Source organism: Pteropus alecto, unplaced genomic scaffold (assembly GCF_000325575.1).
Source record: "Pteropus alecto unplaced genomic scaffold, ASM32557v1 scaffold86, whole genome shotgun sequence".
NCBI classification, from domain to species: Eukaryota; Metazoa; Chordata; class Mammalia; order Chiroptera; family Pteropodidae; genus Pteropus; species Pteropus alecto.
This window is the reverse complement of record NW_006442109.1, coordinates 23,327,968-23,338,282: the sequence shown is the minus strand read 5'-3', so window position 1 is coordinate 23,338,282 and position 10,315 is coordinate 23,327,968. Positions and strand designations below refer to the sequence as shown.

Below are 10,315 nucleotides of genomic sequence, written 5' to 3'. Positions count from 1 at the left end.
TCTGAGCGCCTGGTGGGGAAGGGACCCAAATCTTCAGAGCCTGAATCAAAGCCCGTGTGTGTGTGTGTGTGTGTGTGCGCGCGTGTGCGTGTGCGTGTGTGCGCGCGCGTGTGTATGCGTTGTCACTGGAGAGTTGATTTCTTTTCTAACCAGCTTTCTCCGCCTGCGGTGCAAGAGACGCGCAGAGGGCTGGAGAGGTTTGGCGGACCGGTCAAAACAGGCAGAGCCGGGGGTTGGGGAGGAGGGGCATGTGGACTTGGAGCCCCCCCTGCATTGTGCAACCCTTTGGGGAAAAAATAACGGAAGAAGGGGGCAAGTGAAAGTTTCTTACTAGGCAGCGCCAGCTCCGCGCTCCCCCATACGTTATCAGGGGCAACCCAGTCCCCTTCGGTGACGCGCACGGCGTCTCCAGCCAACAACAGAGCAGAGCCAAGGCCAAAGGAGCCGGCTGCGCGTTCGGCCGCCCTCCTCCGCCTGCGGGCCCCGGAGCCGACGCTGGGACCGCCGGGGTCGGGCAGCGCCGGGCTCCGCTGGGAGCGGACGGGCGAACCCTCGCCCGCGCCTGGAGAAGGGGCGTAGCGCAGCCGCAGAGACCCCTGCAGCTCACCGCGGACGCTGGCTACCTGTCAGAGCTCTCCTGGGTTGGACCGCCCGGGTGGAGCGCCTGGTTGGGGATCGGGGGACTCGCCCACCCCTAACCTCTAGGCTCCAGACGGTCTCCTGCCCGGAGAGTGGCCACTGCCTTACCCTCCTTCACCCCCTGCTGGCGGAGCGCGCCGCGGGGCGGGCTCTGGGCCGGGAGCTGCCCGCCGCCCACCCCACATCCCACCCGGCGCCCGGGTTTCTCCTCCCGGCCACTCTCCCCTGCAACTTTCCGTGCTTTGTTCTCCGGCTGGAAATGATTTACGGAAGCGTCTTGGACAGGGTCTCCGCCAGGCGGCAAGAACCCGGCGCTGAGATGTGTTACGTTCTCATCTACCCATCAATTATGGATGGAAACAAATAAGGAAGAGTCAATTTTGCATGAGCCCCTTTTCTGGCGGCAAGAAGCGTCCTGCAGCCGGGAGGGAACTGCCGCTCGCGACGGCAGCCGCTAGCAGGGGGATGGTGAGGAGGAAGGTAGGGAAACTTTTATTTCCAGTCTTGACAGTGATGTTTGTTCCTGGTCTGCAGAAACTGATACAGCAGCCGCCTTGGGGAGATTTGGAAGGGTTTAAAGCTTCCTCTATCGTGTCTAACATTTGGATTGAAATAAAAGGTCATAAAGGACTTGAAGGTGTGGATGAGAACTGGGTTTGAAAATTTTTCTGCTAAATCGACTCTTGGGACCAGTGCTGCCAGGTGATTGTTTGAATCCTGAACTTGTGAAAAGCTAAATGTCATGGAGCCAGTGCGGAATAAAGTAGCGGTATTAATTACAGCATTAGAGGCGGTCAGGAGAGTGCTCCCTGTTCTGAAGTGACCAGTCAGGCAAGTTCCAGCATCTCAATTCCTCATTGCTCTCAGCTGGGTGATTGTCACACAGAAGGGACAGTAGATCATTATTGTAGATATATAGACTTTGTAAACAGTAATTGGACTTATGTCTATCTCTATGGGGGACTACTTTCCCCTTAAAAATAGTGGTAGACTTTATGGTTTCTTGTGAAAAAGCGTCTAGGGCAATTTTCTCAAGAACTTCTGGCTGCTAATAATTTTAAGTCTACAGTATCTTCTTGATATTTGGGGCTACAAAATGTATTCTTTTGTTTATTTCAAGGCTGAAGTCCTAGGAAAGGTTTATCATTTTTCTAAATTGAATTGGTCTCTGCCCCTCAGAGTAGGAGAAATACTTGTTTAGAGAATTTTTTCAATGTTTCTTCTTGGTAGAATTGAAAAGTCATCTCAGACAGCTCAAGGTGAGGATTTTACTATCCTTATGATGATTTAAACAATAGGTTTTGATGCTGGTTTATTCGTATTGTTAAAAAAACCCTTAACTCACTTAGGTATCTAACTCAGGAAATTAAGTTGTGTGTAGTCATGTTTAACGTAATAAGTGGCAACCATATTCTGTCAGGCTGGCAAATATTAAACAAACATTTACCCTGCCTTAGATAAATAGAAGTTACCAGATAAGCTCTGAGATTTGGGCCTATATTACCATGAACTTAAACATCTGAAGGTAAATAAACTATAGCTCTGTCATAGCTGAGTTTTGTTTTTTATAGTTAGTGTCTGTGCTTTGATTTAGGTCTCTAGAATGTGCTCTCAGACAGTTAAATATATAACCCTAATATTTCCAAAATACGTTGTTTAGCAGACCATTTTCTTCCATTGGCACATTTAGTTAGATTAACAACCAGCAACTATTTCCTATTGGCTCCTGTCGAATATTGCTACCTGTCTTTGTTTCTACTGAGGAAGCTACACAGATAACCTTTTTGGGGGGAACGTTTCTGTGATGCAGGAGAGCGCTAGGAATACTGTGACAATACTGTGACTTTCCCATCACCAAACAGCTGGTTAACTTGAGTTTGATTTAGATTTGTGGGCATTCTGCCCTCTTCCTTTTTTTTTTTTTTTTTTTTTTTTACTCTCTAATAGCACCATCTGGTCACGTCTCTCCTGGTTTGATAGATTTGAAAGATGGCTGTGACGTAAACCTATTAGTCCTTAGTGTGAGGGCAACTTAGAAATTCTGTGGACTTCAGTTCACTGGCTGCTCGCTGCACAGGAAGGATCTGTCCACTAACTGTGCTCGGGGTAAGTGGGCCCCCGATTTGTGTGTGGTGGTTTCTGTTGCTTGAAGGGCACATAGGCAGACAAGCAGAAATCAGAGCTTTGATTCACAAAGATGCCCATAATTGTTAAGGACTTACTGAAACTGGAGAAGTTCTTCACTTTTTACTGCTCCATCATAATGAACCTTGGTAATTAGCTTAGTCATTGTTCTTGTGTGTGAATTTCACTAAGATACGAGGAGTGAAAAATACATCCGAAATAGGGTCATTTTTTACCTTTCTGATGCATTTTATGCATAGTTCAGAGCCTGGCTGAATGCTTAACCATTATTGGTGTAACTAGAGGAGGTGAACTCCTTCCTTAGCATATTGCAGGATAAAATATTACCCTTTATTTCAACTAATAGACTTTAAACCGGCACATTTTAGATTCATTTCTAGAGGAAGCAAGAAGCACTTGGGATATGCCAACCACTCAGTATTTACTGAGTATTATTGTTTGCAAAGAGCTATGCTAGCCAATGTTCCAACACCAGGTGAGGCAGACATTTTTCTGTATGTCCAATTTAAGTAAGAATGAAAAATAAAGTATAGCAAAACATATCACTAAACAAGAATGTAAATATGCACCCTGTTTTGGGGAAGCATATTATTTTATCCAAGAGATTTTTAAATCAAGATTATTCATACCCAATATTTATAGTGGTCTAGTCTTTCTGCCATCTTTTACAGCTTTTCTGACTTTAACACTAATAATTCAATGTACTATTAGTGTAATTCACGTATCGAAAGTGTCATTAGAGCCAGAGATCTCACTTTGGGTGATGGCTCATGTGAATGGAGACATAGTGTTACAATCTACCAAAGCCAGTATCTTAGATTGTCGCTCATTTTGTGAACTGCTGCCAACTTCCAGTTGGGGGGAAAAAAGTGTGTTTTGATTTATTCCAGTGACGCATGGAGAGAATAAAAATCATATAACTATATTAAGCATATCATAATCCTTTATAGTTGAAGTGACTGTTGTCTGGCTGACTTTTCTTCTTTTAGCCCTTGACAACAGTGGCAGTGCAGCTGATAATTGAAGCTGCTTCCATTTGTCCCAACAGGAAAACTAGAAAATGTTCTTACTTTGAAAAGCAACTGTTGATGTAACCAAGAGTGATCAAATCAGTGGTCCACATAGATACCACATGAGGTGTACTTATTTTTCAAACTTCTCTTTTCTGTTAAGCTTTTGTTAACTCACCGAGATTAGCATTTTAACAACCCTGAAGTGAACTTCTGCCATGCTCTCTACTTGGACACAGTATGTAGATCATCCATCATCCTGTCCTTGGCTACAACAGGCTGCTGGCTCCATCACCATTTGGAGCTACACAGAATCCATCCGACTGTGAACAGCACAGCTGGCTACAGCAATTTTTTCTTCCACACCACTGGCAGCATTGTCTGGCTGCGGTAACTAAAGTTAACACCCAGAACGGGAAGTTTCTGTTGTTTGGCAACCTGTGCCAGGCCCTGCATCCAGTTCTGGAGGCACACCTGCAAAAAAGGCCCTGCTGTCTTGCAATGGTGTGTTCCACTTAAGAGGGGACTTGCTCCAACCTTACACGACCCATAGGAAAGCCTCTTTAAGCTCGATAAGATTAAACCACCAGAAATACAGAATTAGAAGGAGTTGTTCAGACACCACTCATCCTAGACCTTCAGAATTTACTCTATTTGAAAAAAGGAAGAAAGAAATGAAGTAGCCTTTAGCTTGTGATCCCAAATGACTGAAAACGGAAAAGACTTTGTCTAGTTCTTTGGCGAACTGAATAGGTTACTGCTTCATCCCTTTTCACAAAGAACATGTGATATGTCTTAATTATGGGGTCCATGTCTAATAGTACCCACTACATTATCATTGTTTTTCTTGTTTATTTGTTTGTTTTTATTAAGTGAAATCTACTAGAGTAGTTATTGCTTATTAAAGCAAGAATGACATGAATTTGTTCGGGTATGTTGCCAAGCTTTAAAAGAATTATAATTAGAAGTACTTCTTTTGGGATTGGATACAAGAAGGAGAGTTTGATGTGCTTCATGTTCTGGTGGGAGATAGTCTTCTTGATTCCTTCCCTAATATTTATTAATGAAATCAGCCACAAAACAGCTAGGATAATATTGTGAAGGATAAAAAAAAAAATGAGTATTTTTTCTTCCACCCTCTAAGTTTTTCTAGCTGGGATAATAATCAAACTAAGACAGAGTAATAGGAGAAAATCTGATTTTAATACCTGCACATGGAGAATTCACGAATGCATGAAAATTCCAAAGACAGTGAAGCAACATCAGGTATATATGAAACTTGGGGCAAAGGAGAAAAGAGGGCAACTGGGTCTTAGATTTCAGAAATGAGAATGGGTTACAGGTAGTTGAGGAAGAGCAGAACACATGTGGCAGGCAAATTCTTGCTAGGCAACTCAGAAAGTGAGACACAGGGGGTATCTAGCCAACAGGCCCCTGTCTGAAGCCTTCCTATTTACCATACTTAATCCAAATTAGGCTAAGGCAAACATCCTATAATTCCCTTCCTGAAGCAGGTTTTTCTGTCTGAGTCTTTTAAGCGGGAAAGAAAGGAGGATCAAAGGTTCTGAGTCTTTTGTTTCTTAATAAACAGCTTAAAATCAGTATCCCGAAAGGCAGCTTCAGGATGCCAAAACTTTGGCCCTCTTCAATATGGTGATGCTGCTGATGATCATGATGATGAAGAAGAGAAAGAAAACAGCAGTAACCGCAATACCTACCACTCGTTGGTCTGCTTACTATATTCTAGGCACCATAGTCAGATTTTATCTCCATTATATCACGTAACCTCCAAACAGCAAACAGAACCAGGTAGGTTCTATTATCATCAGTGCTTTAACAAAATAGAAATTCAGACACCTGAGAAGTGAAGTCATTTTCCTAAGGTCACACAGCAGGGAAGTGTTTAGTCAGTATTTAAACTTTGTCTGCCTGACCTCCCAGCCCATGGTTTTCATCACTGCTCTAAATTGTTTCCTGAAACCTGGATCATTCTTTAATTTTCTGAGTCCCTGATATTTTTGACATTTGTTTTTCAGTAAGAGTAAGAAGGAGATTTTCATACTGAATGAAATAATATGTACAGAATGGGTATGCTCTTAAATCTCAATCTTTCTCTGAACTAAATCATATTGTTGTACTCTTCTTTCATTTTTATTCCTGTTGGCCAAATAATTATGGCACGCTCTTCTTTTCAGGTGGCCTAAAACTGTTATCTTCTCCTGTCATTTTTCTCCATGTTAGACTTTCCTGTCCAAAATTACGGTGGCATAGGACAAATGGCAATATTTATCACTCGCTACAAAAAAGTGCTTCTGCATCAGGGTGTGATCGACATTCATTTCCTTGATCGTGGCGGGTGGAGATCCATTATGTATCCTTGTCCCATTTCCCAGGAGTATTTATGGGCCCCATTAGCAAAGACAGTGAGAGCTACATCTAGCCATTTGAGCATTAGTGGCACCAAGAGGGCAAGTGTATTACTGAAGTTTGACTGTGTATTATATTGTAATACACGTTTTTGTTGGTTATGGTTGTGGAAGAATCCTTTTACCTCTGTGAGTCATCAGACACATTGTTGAGAAATTGTCACCCATGCATCAGCATTTTTTTTTGTTGTTCTTTTTATTCAAAATTCCCATGGGAAGGAGAAAAAATATATATACATTGCCACTACATATGATGCTGAAATTTAAGGTTTTCCACATATATTTATGGGAAGGAAATATGGGTTTTTAAAAGTCCAGTATATTGGTACATGTATAATAAGGCCTTAGGAAGATCTGCAATTACTTAGCCTATTATTGGAGTCTGTATTTAAAAATAAAGTCTGGAGTTTCTACTCAGCCAAGGAACTGGCACATATGAACCAAAGCAGATGAAGCTCTTTAAGAAAATAACACTTCCATTCCCCTGGAGCCAGCTGTCAACAGACCAGGGACTCAGACCCCCCTAGAGTCTACTTTGGCCTGGACCTCACTTGTCATTCTAAGACTCTCTGGAAGCTTTATTGGTCCTCAGAGTTGTCTACATTTATCAGTAAGTCCTTGTTTGGATAATTGGTAGGTTAAGTAAATATATTTTTAAAAGCTACAGAAGAAGGAGGAGGAGAGGCCGAAGAAGAAGGAATAAAGAATGTGGCAGTTGTTTCTGTTTTTGTCATTGCTGGGGTAACCGTTTGTTCATCCAGCTAACTACTACCAAGTGTCTGCTCGGTACAAGTAGGTGTCAGGGTGGGGAGAGGTTTCAAAGAGGAACATGACACGGTTCCAGAGCTCAAGGGTCTTGCCGAGTGGTGTAGAAAAGACGAGGTAAACACATAGCCAAAATAAAATGGCGAGTGTTTTAAGTGCCAGAAAACATACACACAGACCTATGGAACCTGAGAGGAGTGAGAGGTTATTTCTGGCGAGGGTGGTCAGAGAAGGTTTTGTGGAGCCACTGATATTTGAGCTGGTCCTTGAACTAGGTAGGATTTGGACAGGTGGACAGTGAGGGAGGTGGTGAGAGGGAGGGCATTTCAGGCATAGAGAACAGCTTAGGCAAAGGCCCTGGGGTGGGGTGGGGGTGGGGATCTAGATCAGTTGTCCAAATCTGAGTGCTAACCTAGGACAGACTTGCATTTCAGGTGTGAAGAGGCAGTTTGCCGTGCAATTCACAAATACTTATTCACCGTCTCTGGTCTACTGTACTTAGCTATTCAGCAGATGACTCCGCTGCTTAAGCCATCAGAATGAATGAGATCCATTTTGTGACGATTTAGTAGATCGTTCTGTGAAAACAACTAAAACCGCCATGGCAACTGCCAACTGGTTCAGTGTCACACATGAACGTTGGAAGGGATGGCACGATTTGCCTCAAATTACCCATCAAGATGGTTTCTTCCCACAGTGTTGTTAAGCAGAAACAAACTAAAAGGTTGCTGCCTCATCAGCTTAATCTTAAAAAAAAAAACAAAAAAACTTGATAAGACTCTAGATATAGAATCTATAATAAAGAACAAATTGCATAATTTACGGAGATATTTGGTGGTGGGAAAAGGGAATGCGGAGATAGGAAATAGAAGAGAATAGAAACATGTTGAAACTGTGACAATAATATGAGTTGGACTCGAGGTGCTAACTAAACTGCTGGCCCCAAGAGGATAGATTGCCTGTCCCCCTCTGTAAGTTAGCAGAGTGAGTGACACATAGTTGACATGCAGCAAATATTTCAGTAAATGTATTAATTGAGTTAACTTTTTATTACATTGCAGTTAGAGCCTATGGTGGCTGGCAAACTGTAAATAATGAGATTGGAGCTGTTGACTGCCTTTTCCTAACAGAGCAAAAAAATAGCAGTTAAGGACTTTGGAAGTTACTACTGCTTCCTTTTTGAAAATCTCAACCTTGAGTATCCCTCGGGTTCAGCACCCCTATCTGTGTCTCAGCTTTCAGGATAAACCCAACCCCTATCAGTTGCTCCCCAAGATCATACCTTACCAGCTCCCTCGTCTTCTTCATCCCCTCAACCATGCTCATCCCTACTTCAAGCTGAGTTGTTTGGGTATGAGGGTTTCCAAGCCATCATTAACCCCTTGAGCTAACATGAATTGTAATCAACCCACAATTTAGTGGAAATGATAAGTAAGCTTCATGGGAAGAAAGACTGGAAGTTCCGTGTAGTGTTAGCATGCTTATTAGAACACATAATAAAGGAAAAATAAAATGAAAATGTTTACATTAGGGAATGATTAAGCCAATTGCTTTGTGAAGAATTGCTCCAGGAGTTCGGTTTTCCTTGATATATTTAAGTCTTTTACAAGTTAATAGTTATATGACAGACAGTCTAAGAGAAGACTCTTAAATCTGAAAAATCACTGCCAATGAAAGATCAATCAGAAATAATAAAATAGGTCAGTGGGAGAAAAGGATTACGCACATACAAATTCAGTATCAGGAACTTTTCAGGAACATTCCACTGACTTAAAGCAGAGAGCATGCTGAGTCTGGTAAGCAGTCTGGCTCCCACCCAGTTACTCCTTAAAGTGAAGAGAGTGCTGCCTGCCCCTGCGTAGAGCACAGTTGCCTTCCAGACAGGACCTAAAATAAACTGGCCTGGCTCAACTGGACTAATAATAACAGCTAGCACTTACGGTGTGCTTACTTTGTGCCATGGCACTGTGCCTAGCACTTTAAATATCTAATTTAATTATCATGTTACCCCCGAGAGCATAGGACTCATAGCTAAGAACTAGCATTTATTGAATACTTACTATTCTTTTAAGTGCATATATTAAATTATTTGATCAGCATTCTATGAGGTAGATACTATTATTAATAATATCCTCATTTTACACAGGGGGGAAACTGAGGGACGGGAAGTTAAGTAATTTTCCCAGGGTCAAACAACTAATGAGTAGTGGGACCAGGGGTCTTGGATCCACGAGAAGCATTATGATAGGGGGCTTAAGAACATGAACTCTGGAGCCCGATTTTCAAGGTGTGAGTCCTGGCTGCATGACTAATAAACTGTGTGATCTTGAGCAAATTACATAACATCTCTGAGCCTCAGCTCCCCCACATAAAAGTTGGATGATGATGGTAGTAACCACATGGTAGGTTTGTTGTGAGACATAAATGAATTAATATTTGAACAGCACTTAGAATAGTGCCTGGCAGGTAGCGAGTGCTACAAATATGTCAGTGTCTGTTAACTATAAGTAAATGCAGTCTGGCTCCAGAGTCCATGCATTTACCCCTTATAACTATGCCATCTTTTCACCTGTGATTTTGTCCTATTTCTTTAACCAGTACATAAAGCTTGAAGCCAGTTTCACAGCCAGCTACCCTCCATCCCCACTCACTACCCTTGTCACAAATTCAGCCAGATTAGAAAGGGGAATTTGGCAGAAGTCCAGTGGCCTGGAGATTTACCCCAGACCTTGACGTCTAGTTGTATATCCTTGACCCAGATATCAGCTGTTTCAGGTTCATGATGGCAGAAATCTGACTGCCACTGTTGGTTGTGTCGAAGGACGAATGTAAATGATCAGCATGTGTTCTATGCTGGTTGGCCCCTGGGCTGATGAAAACCTGAATAACACCATGGAAATTCTGGCACACTCATAGACCATCCTTACCATCACTCACATCTTTGATATCTACCAGTAATCCTCAAACTTTAGAATTAATCAAAATCGCATGGGGTTAAAATTCAAATTCCCAGGGCCCCAGCACCTGTGGGTCTGGAATGGAGCCCAGGAGTCTGCATTTTTAACATACGCCTCAAGTGACTTATGCCCCGTTTTGTCCCTTAACCATACTTTGAGAAATGATGCTCTAGTGCAGTCAGAGTGTAGATTCCCATCTAGGCAAGGCGCTAGACTTCAAGGCTAGTGTTGGCAGGCCACTAGGTAATAGATCAGAAACTCTTTGCCTACAGCAGAGGGAGAATGGTTATGAGCTGAAGGCTTCCTGGCTTGCTCATGAAAGAATAGAGAGAGTAATAAAATCTGCTCAAAGCTAAAATGGTACCCCCCCCAC

The 10,315-nt window shown here is 42.6% G+C and overlaps 1 protein-coding gene across 1 annotated transcript in view; it reads left to right on the top strand.

The window, feature by feature from the left end:
• The first annotated feature begins 733 nt into the window (after positions 1-733).
• Positions 734-10,315, top strand: part of SEMA6D (semaphorin 6D) — a 51,159-nt gene continuing 41,577 nt past the window's right edge. The window contains exon 1 of the mRNA XM_025038954.1: positions 734-1,119. The gene's annotated coding sequence lies outside the window, so the exon portion shown is untranslated. The remainder of the gene's footprint in view (positions 1,120-10,315) is intronic.